This window comes from Pseudochaenichthys georgianus, chromosome 17 (genome assembly GCF_902827115.2).
Source record: "Pseudochaenichthys georgianus chromosome 17, fPseGeo1.2, whole genome shotgun sequence".
Classification (NCBI taxonomy): Eukaryota; Metazoa; Chordata; class Actinopteri; order Perciformes; family Channichthyidae; genus Pseudochaenichthys; species Pseudochaenichthys georgianus.
The window spans coordinates 3055737-3069636 of NC_047519.1; the positions used below are offsets into that span (position 1 = coordinate 3055737).

The 13900-nt window shown below is 42.2% G+C and overlaps 1 protein-coding gene across 2 annotated transcripts in view; it reads right to left on the minus strand.

The window, feature by feature from the left end:
• Nucleotides 1-9824, minus strand: part of LOC117462861 (palmdelphin-like) — a 36005-nt gene extending 26181 nt beyond the window's left edge. For both annotated transcript variants that reach the window (XM_034105209.1, XM_034105210.1), the window contains exon 1: nt 9755-9824. The gene's annotated coding sequence lies outside the window, so the exon portion shown is untranslated. The remainder of the gene's footprint in view (nt 1-9754) is intronic.
• Between the last annotated feature and the right edge of the window lie 4076 nt (nt 9825-13900).

The following is a 13900-nucleotide window of genomic DNA, read 5'->3' on the forward strand; positions in this document are numbered from 1 at the left end:
AAATGTATGTATGTAAAAGGAGAATATATGTGTGTAAGAGTGAAAATATGCTGCATTTTGAATGTCCGATAGTCCACCATTTCCACCGGAAATATCAAACATTTAATAAAAGTTTAAAACAATGAACAAGTCTTAACGTATTCATCATAATTAATTATATTTATTTCGTTTGGATGTAGGATTTTTGACTTTGTTTAGAGCAGTGATCTTCTACTATATGAACATTTTGGACCCAAAATCACAAAAAAAACGTAAAAACAGATTTTGAAAATGATATTATTTTTTCTATAGGTAACACAAACATACACAACGAAACCATTTAAAAGCTGGAAATATATACATGGGATGTCACTATGATAATGTGAAAGTTTGATTGAGGTAGCATGGGATTTCATTCTGATAAGGCAAAAGTGTTATTATAAATATAATACAAATATATATATATACACATTATGTACAAAAATCAGTTTTTTCTGTCTTTATCTGTGCCACGCTTCAAAGCGGTTTCTGTCAACTACGACACAGAGGGCAACATCACAGGTTCCTCCTCCTCCATGTCAAAAAACAAGCTTAAAGCTTGACTCACGTTCAGAGTTCTCTTCATCATAGTTGAATCTTCAAAACTCTAAATCTATCTAACTATATCTAAATTCTCAATGTTCGTCTGTCACTTTACTTCAATCGCAGTCTCCCGCCGCCTCTCTCCATCTCCCGCCGCCTCTCTTCGTCTCCCGCCGCCTGTCTTCGTATATCTTCGTCTCTCTCCATTTCCCGCCGTCTCTCTTCGGTTCCCGCCGTCCCTCTTCGTCTCTTTTCGTCTCGTTTCGTATCACTCCGTTTACCTGATTACCTCACCCCCTCCCTGGTAAATACATCCTGTTGAGCAGAATCTACAGTTTCCAGTATTTTCCGTTTCGTAAAATTATAAAATACGGCGAAGATATTAAAATATGTGCTTCCATTATTCATACTTTTGAAATGTATTAACTTTATATCATCGTATCTCCGTGTTTACTGGGTCTTTTTGCATGAAACAAAGACTGGGATATAGTTTCAAGCCAGTACTTTCGACAGAAACACAGAGCAATGTTGTCCGGACTGTTGTTTTTATGCGGCACCGGCTTGAACAGATCATGTGATCTGATCACGCCGGCGTGACGGTCGACTCGAAAGGGTTAATATTAAATACATATAAGTATTTTTACAACTTGTATTTAGAAATACTCTGTTGTAATTATTTATGCATGTGTTCATCCATTCAATGTGGCATCTGCTATAATGGGGTTAATGTATGATATTACTTAATAATACAATACATTATAATATATGATATGATAATTACATTTTAGTTTTATTCATTTCTTATTTCATAGTTTCTCATTATTATTATTTTTATCGCTCATCTTATTTTTGATTTTATTAATCTGTGTGAATCTGTGCTGTCCTGTTGTTGTTTGAACTACTGCATTTTCCCACGGGATTAATAAAGGTCCATCTTATCTTATCTTAATGTATACATTGATTTACTTCAATCTACTGTACTGTGTAAAAACACCCCAACAGTATTACAAGAAATATACTGCATAAAGCAAACGATATACTTTATTTGATCTAAAATATTGATTTTCATTATAGTAGCTTGTGAAAACCATACAGTAACAAATAAGTAATTAAATGCTAAAGTATTCAGGAAACACAACTGCAGAGCTGCAAACATTGCAAACAGACTAAGTTCTACAACACCCAGTTGTCTTTGTGTATTTTGTGAATGAAGCGCCATCTCATGGTTACATCCTGTAATTGAACAAATGGGGAAATTGGGCAACGCCCTCCAGCAATTTGGCAACACCCCCAGCCACTGGCATCCGCTGGGCTTTTGACTGGGACAAACGAGCCTGATCTGGAGTGCTACATCTGTAGTATGTGTATTCACTCTGTCCTAAACGGCTTGTTGGAGCTCCTGCCCCCCCCCTCTCTATAAGCCCACTGTGCTCTGATTGGTCAGCTCGCCCACTCTGTTCTGATGAGTCCTCCACTATTACAGCGGAACATCAGTGATTATGTGTTACAATGGCGTGTGTTAGCAACCAGAAAATGACACCAGCAATGACAAACAGATGAGAATGCTGCGTGGGGTCTGGGTGCCGTGTTGGCGGGACGTTGCAGGGCTCGCTGCTTTGAGGCTCGAGGAGCGGACAGTGTGAGCTGGATTACTGGTTTTCTGGTTGCTGTGTGGGGTCTGCGAGACAGCGAGACACCGCAGAGCTCAGCCTGAGCACATACAATGATGCCCCTTTCACACCAACGCGTTTTCAGCTCCGGCTCGGAGCTGGAGCCTGAAAAGTACCGTTTTTTCCTGTTCACACCGGAATCCGGTTCACTTCCAGCTCCAAAAAATTGTCGGTCTAGAGCAGTGCTTCTCAAAGTGTGGTCCGCGGACCACTGGTGGTCCGTGAGCGCCCCCTAGTGGTCCGTGAGTATATTGGTAACATTTCACATTTGAAAGAAATACATTTATTTAAGTTTTTCGCACTCTCGCGAGAATATCTCCGCAATGGAACGAGCTTAAGTTTCACTTTCGATTGCATGATATAGCCCAGATAAACACCTTCATCACACATGTTGCCACTTGTTTGTACCATTTTCAGGCCATTTGTAAAAAACGATGTGTTTTTGGAAATGTGTGGAGTTAGGTGGTCCGCGAGTGTTTTTTTATTGGTTAGGTGGTCCTTGGTATGAAAAAGTTTGAGAAACACTGGCAAGAGCTTTGGAGCTAAGAGGTGGCGTCGCTTACGTCTCTCTCACGTCGAGGCGTGGAGGAAACTAAACCCACCTCCCCTGAACATGGGTCGACTGTCATGCCTGCCTACAAGCAGTAGTGCTTATAAACACACTTTATAAAGTCAGGCAACACTAACCAGGCTTCGTGTGATTCTGTTTATTTATACCTTACTTTGACCATCCGTTCACTGTTATTGATCATTGTGGAGAGAAGGCAGATGTTTTGTTTTGTATTATAGCAGCTATCGGATGGAATCAATACATGGGCTGCACAGGTTGTCGTGTCCGACTATCACAAGTAGAATCATAATAAAAATACGCCTGTAAAATGTGCCTGTAGAAAACGGTTTATGCCACAATAGGATAGCAATAGCAAGTAGGGGTGTAACGGTACACCTACCGAAATTATTCGGTACGGGCCCTTCGGTTCGGTACACGTGTGTACCGAAGTGTACCGAACGAATATAACGTTAAACGTCAAAAATTGAGAATGTGAACAACTTCTTGGAAGTAATCTCAGGTGCTGCGTCGCAGCATTCAAAGTAATTTCCTCACATTGGGCTCATCGCGTCATAGAGCGAGCAAGTCATTTCATTGGATGAGAGGGCATGCTATGAGAGCTGGTCAGAGGGATGCGTTCAAATTTATTCAGTAATTTGAGGAACTGTCGAAAATTAATGGCGAATGCAGATAAAGTTAAGCTCGAAAATCCTCCAGCATCATTGAAGTCTCCGGTTTGGGAACATTTTGGTTTCGCAGTTACGTACAAGGATGACGGACAAAGACAGGTGGACCGAACCAAAGCTGTTTGTCGGCATTGTTCAACTAAAATTGGTTACGCGGCAATACATCAAACTTGCACACTCTTGAAAAGGCATCACCCGAACGTGAATATCACCGGTACCAAAAGACTGAAGTGCAAACCCAACTCCCACTAGCATTTAAGCCTCCACCACTCGCAAAAAGTTCAGACCGAGCCAAAGCTATTACAAACGGCAAATATCCTTATGTTGCCATGTTAGCAAAGCGCTACCTGGCTGTATCTGCTACCTCTGTCCCTAGCGAGAGGGTTTTCTCCACAGCAGGAGACATTGCTAGTGCCAGCAGATCTGCCCTTTCGGCAAGCAATGTGGACAAGTTCATCTTTCTTTAAACAACATGAAAATACAATGACAAGCAAGTCCTAATGTCAAACTGGCTGCTTAGGTACTAGTACAGTACAGTTCAGATACAGATAATTTTAGTTCATCGAAATGCTGCACCTTAATGTTCATTTGATTATATTTTGTATTTATTTGAGTGAATATTCACAGTTTAATAATAATTAAAAACCCAAAACTAATAGTTTATGTTTTGTGAGTACTTGTACAGTAAAGTTCAAATACAGATTATTTCAGTTCATCGAAATGCTTCACCTTAATGTTTATTTTATTATATTTTGTATTTATTTGAGTGAATACATTATTCACAGTTTAATAATAATAACAAAATATATATATATGTTTTGTTTTGTGAAAAAAAATGCTGCTGTACCGAAAACGTACCGAACCGAACCGTGACCAAAAAACCGAGGTACGTACCGAACCGAAATGTTTGTGAACCGTTACACCCCAAATAGCAAGTAGTCAGTTTAGCTTTGGTTGCTATGCTAACATCACCCATTTTATACCAGAGAAACTTTCATAACAGCGTTGTGATGCCAAACAGCGTCAATTCATAATGACACACATTCATTTAAGGGGAACTGGGGATATGTATCAGCTGCTTGTGTGAGTCGGACAGTGAATACTTAGAGCGGCCGCTGCAGTGCGAGCTAACCGGAGCTAACGGGAGAATAAACTCCCGTGGAAGAGCAGCCAGCACTGCAGCGGTCGGTAAATGCTGCAGAAACACATTAATAAACAATGAACCACGGCACTCTGGAGCAAAGTATAAGGTTGGAGAAGTCGTTTAATCTGGCTTTGTGTGATTAAAAGCAACACGATCATCGACCCGACGCAGTTCCCCGTTGTTGTTGTTGTGAGCGCCGTAACGCCGTTGGGGAGCAAATCAGCGATGTAAACGGTGACGTCATGACGCAGCAGCGGCAGCACCAGTCGGGCTCTGGGCGGTGTGAACAGAGCGGGAGCAGAAAAGGGAAACCGGCGCTGAACCAGAAAAGCTCGAGCTCGGAGCTAGAAAGGGGAAAGCGCTGGTGTGAAAGCCGCATGAGTGTGAGAGTGTGTGTGTGTGTGTGTGCGCGCGCGCGCGGAGCACTGCGGCTGAGAAAATATAAGGCTGAGTGTGTGTGTGTGCGGAGCTCCGTGGATTGGTCCATTTGGACGTAGTTACGTCAATATGCCCCGGAAATGGAAAAAGAGAAACCTCCAACGAGGCGTTCTGGGGCAGCATAGACACGTCTTCTCTGTGTTAGTTGTACTCCCTACAGGGTGTACGTTGAGGGTTTGTGACTCTGCAGACCGTTTACATGCAGAAAAAGCTACATAACACACAAGGGGACGGGTAATAACCAGAAAGGCATGACATGGGACCGTTAAACTTATTTGACCTGTTCTGGTCTAACTGTTGCTACCACAGCCTGTATTCAATCAGAGACAACTGGGGACAGATTCCCTGCCTTAACTACAGCGGTGTGTGTGCACGTGTGTATGTGTGCGTATGTGTGTGCACATTTGTGTGTGTGTGTGTGTGTGTGTGTAAATGTGTGCACCCATACAGTCTCAATTAGTGTTTTGATCATGTTTTATTACTCCCTGAATATTTTGACATGAACAATAAATATTCATGTTAATTATAAATAATGTGACTCTAGATCAGGGGTCTCAGACTCCATTTACCTGGGGGCCGCTGGACGTAGAGTCTGGGCACGTCTGGGCCGCTTCAAGTATTCCACAAAAAATGTATTAAAAAATACAACATTAACAGTTCTTCAACATCTTCTTAACATGAACGGTTCTTCACAACATAACTATTTCCAGTTGCTCTTGCCTACTCCTTGCTGGTAGAGACCTGGCAGCGCTTCCTCTCACACAGCTGAGCCACATTTGCTTTGAGGGAGGAAGCAGTTGAAACCCTTAGTATGGCTTGAAGATGTTCATCAGTAAGTCTGGACCTGTACTTTGACTTATTGAAGTTCATGGTGGAGAAGAGTTGTTGTGGAGGGGGGGCAATTCTCTCATGAACTGTCCAAGCTCGTCTGCTTTCCCATTCACTTCCCTGAACTTGGCTTTGAGCTCAGAATTGCACTGCAGGTCAATGAGCTCCATTTGAAGCACACCAGGGGCCTTTTCCACATCAAAGGAGAAGGGGTCTGCAAACATTTGGAAAGTGGCTCTGTGTGTCTTGAAGTCAGCAAACCACTGATCAAATTCCTCCTGTAGCTTCACAATGGCATCAACATACTTCTCACCACTGAATGCTGTGCCCCTGTCCATGAGAGCCTTGCATGCTGGGAAATGGCAGAGGTTTTTCTGAGGGAGCTGGGCTTTCCATAACACCAGTTTTGTAGAGAATGCTTAGACATTGTCATATGCTGCACTGACAATCTGGCCCTGGCCCTGCGACTTCTTATTCAGTGCATTCAGCTCCTGCGTGATGTCAACAAAAAAGCTACGTCCATGAGCCATTTGGGATCACTCAGCTCGGGAACAGCCATCCCACCCTTCTCCAGCATGAATACGTTCAGTTCTGTTCTCAACTCAAAAAACCTCTTCAGGACGTGTCCCCTGCTGAGTCAACACACCTCTGTGAAGTAGAGCACAACCTCATATTCTGACTCAATTTCCTCCCAAAAAGCACGGACCTGGCGGTGCTTTAAGCCCCTGGATCTGATATGGTTGATGCATTTCACAATAACAGACATCACATTGTCAAACTTCAAGCATGTGCTGCAAAGGGCCTGCTGATGGATAATGCAGTGCAGAGCAATGGCCTCCTCCTCCAGTTTTCTTTGAACAAGTGCCACCAGCCCATTTTTCCTCCCGGTCATTGATAGCGCTCCGTCGGTCGTAATTCCAACAAACCTCTTCCATGGCAGACCAATATCTGCAATGGCATCACACAGTTGCTGCTGGAATATCTCCTGAGCGGTGGTCTGGCCATGCATTGGTTTCACTGTAAGCAACTCCTCTGTCACTTCAAACTGGTCATCAACACCACGGACATACATTGCGAGCTGAGCGGTGTCAGTGATGTCCGTGCTCTCATCAAGAGCCACAGAGTATGCACAGAAAAGTTTGGCTTTGTCGCACAGCTGATCATATATGTCACTTGATAAGTCAGAAATGCGCTCTGCCACTGTGTTAGCTGACAGGCTGATGTTGTTCAACTGACCCGTCTTTTCCGGACAGACTATACTTGCAGCCTGCAACATGCACTTTTTTACAGACTCGCAAACGGCTTTCCCGCCTTAGCAATCATCTCACTCACCACATAGCTGGCTTCGACTGCTGAATCAGCCTCATTGCTTCCTTTCTTGAAGAGATTTTGTTGCTTCCATAGAATATTTTTTAGCTCTGTGACTCTTTTCTCTCTCGTCTCCCAGGTATTTTGCATACTCTGCATGTTTAGTTGAGTAGTGACGTTTGACGTTATACTCTGTGCATATAAGGCACGTTGCATTTCCCCTGTACTCGACAAAAACATATTCACTCTGCCACTTCTCCTGAAATCTTCTGTGGTCATCATCGACTTTTCTTTTCCCTGAACGTTTTGATGTAGACATGACTGGGCGATATATTTTCCTTCCACTCCGTCACTTTTGGATCACTCGCTGCACGCATTTGATTGACGTGGCGGAGTTCCCTCGGAGGGGGGAGGGGCGAGGGAACTCCGCGCAGCAGTTCCCTGCCAGCAGCGGGATCAATCCAAAAATGTAATTACAATTTGAAAGCGCAAACGTAAACGCGCGGGCCAGATTAACACTACCATGAGCTCATCATCAAAGCCCCTCGATAACCCATGACCTGTTCATCGTCCTCAGTCTATCAGCATGTTCAGTGTTTAAAAAGCAGAGTTTACATGAGAGCTGGATACATCATAAATGACACTGTTTGTTCAACTGTTCAACACCCTGTTTTAGGGCGCAAAACAGACATGTGTACAAAGAATTCAACATTGTAGTGTGCAGTGAAATACTATCATAAAAAACAGATTGCTGGGTGATGTCGGTGAATTGGTCTACCGTCCGCTACACAGGTTCATATTGATTTAATACAAAATGAAAGAAATGTTAAATACACCACTTGTTTCCCTGCAGATTGTATTTATAGAGGAAGGCAGCCTGTGTTGGATATAGATGTGGGTCATAGTTGTTAGAGGTCAGAGGGGGTTCACATTTATAAGGGGGTCGCGGGGTGAAGGGTATTCTTACTAACTGCTTCTATTTTCAGTGTGCCATGTGCCAAACTGAGTGCACATCCTAGTGGCTGTGTAAGGCACACTACTAGCGTGGTAGCAATACTGCTGTATAGCCTGCAGCTAAACAGTATGCTAACATGATAGCATACCCACTGCCTCAGGTCAGGCAGGAGAAAGGGGACTTATATTAATTTTGCTCTGTGACCTTGATTGAAGGAGAGGGACTGCATATTGTTCTGCCCTAACTTCCTCAAACAAGGCGTCAATCCTGTCAGCCTGAGGCAAGGGCTTAATCTGACCCACAGCACTCACACACTGGCAGTCAGTCAGGCACTTCACTATTTTTACTTGTGACATACTTTCCTAAATGAAAGGAATACACATTTACCAACTAGACTGTGAGTAATCAATTATTCCCACTCCTACAAAATAAAAGCAGAGTAGAGGTTATGTCTGCCTGTCAGTCAATCTGTCAGTAAACAGTGGGCAATCTGAGCTAATCTGCTCATGAGGCTGCTAATCTGTGTAAACCATCTGCTTGCAGCTACGGTACAGACAGAAGAACCATGTGGGCCCATAAGTATCACTGACCGACCATGTGCTCAGTACCTGTCCACACATTCATATAGAAGATGTTACTTTGTGTCAACAAACCATCACTGCACTGGGCTCTATTTACTTTTCAGCTTTTAAATCCAATGAAAACAGTTATTTCTTCAATTAAATATTCAATATTAAACAAACAGTAGTTCAGTTGGCCTACTTTCTCAGAATGCAACAACTAACATTTACTGCATTAAGTCACTGCATCCATGGTCAATTCATCAGCTCAGATGCATCGTATTTGACTGAGGGTTGTATGTATCTGAGATAGTAGGGAATACAATAGTGGTGTAACACTGTGCTTTAAATAAAGAAAAGACAATTCGATTAGAAGCATCTTGTCCAATCAACTTTAGACTAAGCAAGAAGTCCTTACATATGGCTACCCAAATGAACAAGATACCTTCCACTTGGTTGAGCCATTGAACACATCATAGTTAAATCATGTATTTCACTGGTCAGGTAGTATACAGTGTTACCAACCAGTGTCAAGTCAAACTAAATAGGAAGCTATGCAAGGGAAATTGTGCTTTTAGTAATTTGGGAATACATGCTGGCTATGACCCTACAGTTCACCTTTCCTAAATATCACAGTAATACTGTCAGTGTGTATTCAGTGGAGTGCACTCCCTTCACTGAAAGCACACTATAAGCGGAATGGAAACTGAAGCTTAGACAGAATTAAGGCATTATCCCCACCTCTCTGTGTGTCACTCTTTATCTGAGAAATTAGTACATTAAACCCTCAGTTTAAAACATATTTAATATTTTAAACCTTCTATGCAAATGTATGTGACCACGCTCATTTTACTCCCCTGTTCGGCAGTTAAAGAGACTACACGTCAATATGCAGTAAGCAGCTATGTCTTCAAAGTGTTTTAGCCGAAGTTATGGAGCTATGAAACAATGTTGCTCAGAAGTCATTTTAATAGTTTTTGTTAGATCGTATGACTTCTTAACACAGCTAAAACACGTTTTACTTCACACCGTTTATAACATAAAGTCTGCCTACCTCTCTCCTGCGACGCTCGCGACTCTGTCTGTCCGACTCCCGCGGCGGGAGGCTCGCAGGTGGAGGTGGGCGGGGCTGTGTGTGGCAGCTGATTGACAGTTGTCTGTCCTTCTGTCAGCCAATAGCAGCAAGACTGTTGAAGGGACTCATCAGCCTAACTAAATGACAGATAATGCTCATAGAACATTATTGTTCTGTGACTGTCTATTAAACCCTTATATAGAAACGTAGTCCTTACAAATATGAATATTAAACATAATATAACCAACAATATGTACATATTTCTATTATAAATGTTGGCATGCCTTGTTCAAAGGTTGTAAGGCTTTACTGTCAACAGATAGCTAATAGCTACAACTTAGTTGTTGTTGGCAATGGAATTCTGAAGTCCAAGGCTTTTGCAACCTTTGAGAATACAATGCGCCTCAAATAGTGCCAACAATGCTGAGAAATGACACCATGTTGCAAGTCAAATGCTAGCAGGAGTGAGTAAAACATGTAGTACATGTTCAAACAGAAAATAATATTCAATTAAATACTGTAGAGTGAATTAAAATGCTTCTTATAATGTTAATAATATAACACATACACATGTTAATTGTAAACAGATGTATTTGTTGTAAACAAATTAATGCGAAGACACTTTACAAAACTGATTAATATTTATTACTGAATTAGGCAAGGTAATGACCATCATCATTGGAATGACCAAAACTAATCTTTAAAAATAAATTGTAGATATAAACTGTTGTACATTTTTGTAAAGGCAAAATACTGCTGGAATATATACAAAGTAGTTGTGATGATGTTCTTGTTTACTGCATGTCTCTCTGCAGCAGTCAGCTGAGTGAGCGGAGTGTGCAGCAGATGGGAGGCTTGTATCATCATGATGATGCATATACCCTCTCTGGGTACGCTCCTACAGTCTGCTACGACATGCTTTACACAGCACATGACTATCTGTCACTATCAGGGACAATGCATTATACATTATAGCTCTAATCAGAAATCCTGTATCTGTCCCACAGAGGGGAAAAGTACATTGTTACAGCTAAAGATACAAATAAAAGACTATTAAATAAAAAGGCATGCACATAAAAACAACAAATACAAATGAATGTACACATTCAAAGTAGAAAAAGACAAGTAGCAGTATGAAATACAAAATGAAGTGGAACATTTAGAAAGTGTAGTAGCAGCCTGATAACAGTAGTACAAGTATATTTTTACACATTTACATATTCAAGTTATTATTGTTTAAATAGTTATTGTTATACCAACATTGTCATTGTTATTGTATTATTGCTGCTATAATAACATAATTTGTAAAATGATAATGTAGTATTATAATGATTTTATGAATGAATAATTACCCTTATCGGAAGGTTCCTTTGTTGAATGTATTCCTGGGTTAGAATAAACGCAGCTCTGCAAATGTCATTCAAAAGTCACATTTAGTTATGATTGATATCATGGTAGAGCACAGCGTACATCTTTACTGACACTTTATATTTGTAACTTCTAAATGCGTTCTCTTCTGATCCACAGAGCACAGAAACTCAAACATCAGGAACAGAAAATCCATCATAGCAATAACAATGTCAAAAGATAAGGAAGTGAGTGAAAGCCCATCTGTTTGTAATCACATTGTTACGGTTTGTGTTGGAAGTCGGACCCACATGCAGATAGAACTGAAAACTCCTTTATTTCAAGGCTATGATACGGATATCGACAAAGACAAACAGAACACTCAGCGACGAACTTATTTATCACACAAGACAACCCGACAAAGAGAGACAGAAAACCCAGAACTGAAATACACCCAGGACTAATCACATAAACACGAGACAGGTGAGGAGGGAGGAGAACATACATAGGTACCAGGTGAGGAGGGAGGAGAACACACATAGGTACCAGGTGAGGAGGGAGGAGAACACACATAGGTACCAGGTGAGGAGGGAGGAGAAAACACATAGGTACCAGGTGAGGAGGGAGGAGGAAACACATAGGTACCAGGTGAGGAGGGAGGAGAAAACACATAGGTACCAGGTGAGGAGGGAGGAGGAAACACATAGGTACCAGGTGAGGAGGGAGGAGGAAACACATAGGTACCAGGTGAGGAGGGAGGAGGAAACACATAGGTACCAGGTGAGGAGGGAGGAGGAAACACATAGGTACCAGGTGAGGAGGGAGGAGGAAACACATAGGTACCAGGTGAGGAGGGAGGACAAAACACATAGGTACCAGGTGAGGAGGGAGGAGAAAACACATAGGTACCAGGTGAGGAGGGAGGAGAACACACATAGGTACCAGGTGAGGAGGGAGGAGAACACACATAGGTACCAGGTGAGGAGGGAGGAGAACACACATAGGTACCAGGTGAGGAGGGAGGAGAACACACATAGTACCAGGTGAGGAGGGAGGAGAACACACATAGGTACCAGGTGAGGAGGGAGGAGAACACACATAGGTACCAGGTGAGGAGGGAGGAGAACACACATAGGTACCAGGTGAGGAGGGAGGAGAACACACATAGTACCAGGTGAGGAGGGAGGAGAACACACATCTTCTTCATGTCTCTTCTACATCAACACGTGTCCCCTCTTCTTCATGTCTCTTCTACATCAACATGTGTCCCCTCTTCTCATGTCTCTTCTACATCAACATGTGTCCCCTCTTCTTCGTGTCTCTTCTACATCAACATGTGTCCCCTCTTCTTCGTGTCTCTTCTACATCAACATGTGTCCCCTCTTCCTCGTGTCTCTTCTACATCAACACGTGTCCCCTCTTCTTCATGTCTCTTCTACATCAACATGTGTCCCCTCTTCTTCATGTCTCTTCTACATCAACATGTGTCCCCTCTTCTTCATGTCTCTTCTACATCAACATGTGTCCCCTCTTCCTCGTGTCTCTTCTACATCAACACGTGTCCCCTCTTCTTCATGTCTCTTCTACATCAACACGTGTCCCCTCTTCTTCATGTCTCTTCTACATCAACACGTGTCCCCTCTTCTCCATGTCTCTTCTACATCAACACGTGTCCCCTCTTCTCCATGTCTCTTCTACATCAACACGTGTCCCCTCTTCTCCATGTCTCTTCTACATCAACATGTGTCCCCTCTTCTCCATGTCTCTTCTACATCAACATGTGTCCCCTCTTCTTCACGTCTCTTCTACATCACCATGTGTCCCCTCTTCTTCATGTCTCTTCTACATCACCATGTGTCCCCTCTTCTTCATGTCTCTTCTACATCACCATGTGTCCCCTCTTCTTCATGTCTCTTCTACATCAACACGTGTCCCCTCTTCTTCATGTCTCTTCTACATCAACACGTGTCCCCTCTTCTTCATGTCTCTTCTACATCAACATGTGTCCCCTCTTCTTCATGTCTCTTCTACATCACCATGTGTCCCCTCTTCTTCATGTCTCTTCTACATCAACATGTGTCCCCTCTTCTTCATGTCTCTTCTACATCAACACGTGTCCCCTCTTCTTCATGTCTCTTCTACATCAACATGTGTCCCCTCTTCTTCATGTCTCTTCTACATCAACATGTGTCCCCTCTTCTTCATGTCTCTTCTACATCAACATATGTCCTGTGTGGAAAGAGACTCTGAACGTTTCAGGAACAAAGATTCTCTCTCTTTTTGTCCTGATCCATTTCTATAAAAACCTGACTGAAAATGAGCTGATCAGATTTTGGCCACTTTGTGATGTCATAACGATGTTTTGGGGGGTTGTGTAACCATTAGCCAACCCCCTCGGATTGGGAAACAATAAAGCATAATATGGGATCCTACACAAAAAAACGGTGTATATTATAAGGTATTATTATCAATATTAACTGCTAAAAACATCCATCAGGCTAGCTTTTGCTGTGGGCCTCATTGTGGCCGGCCTTGCATTAGGCAAGGCAAGGCAAGTTTATTTATATAGCACCTTTCAACACAAGGCAATTCAAAGTGCTTTACAAAAAATGAAAGACATTAAGAAAATGGCATTTAAAATCAGTCATTACAAATAAAAGCTAATAACATAAACATAAAAAGAAAAAACACATGGATAAAAGTTACAGTGCAGTCTAAGATATGAATAGTTCAATTAAAAGCAGCGACAAAAAGAAAAGTCTTCAGCCTGGATTTAAA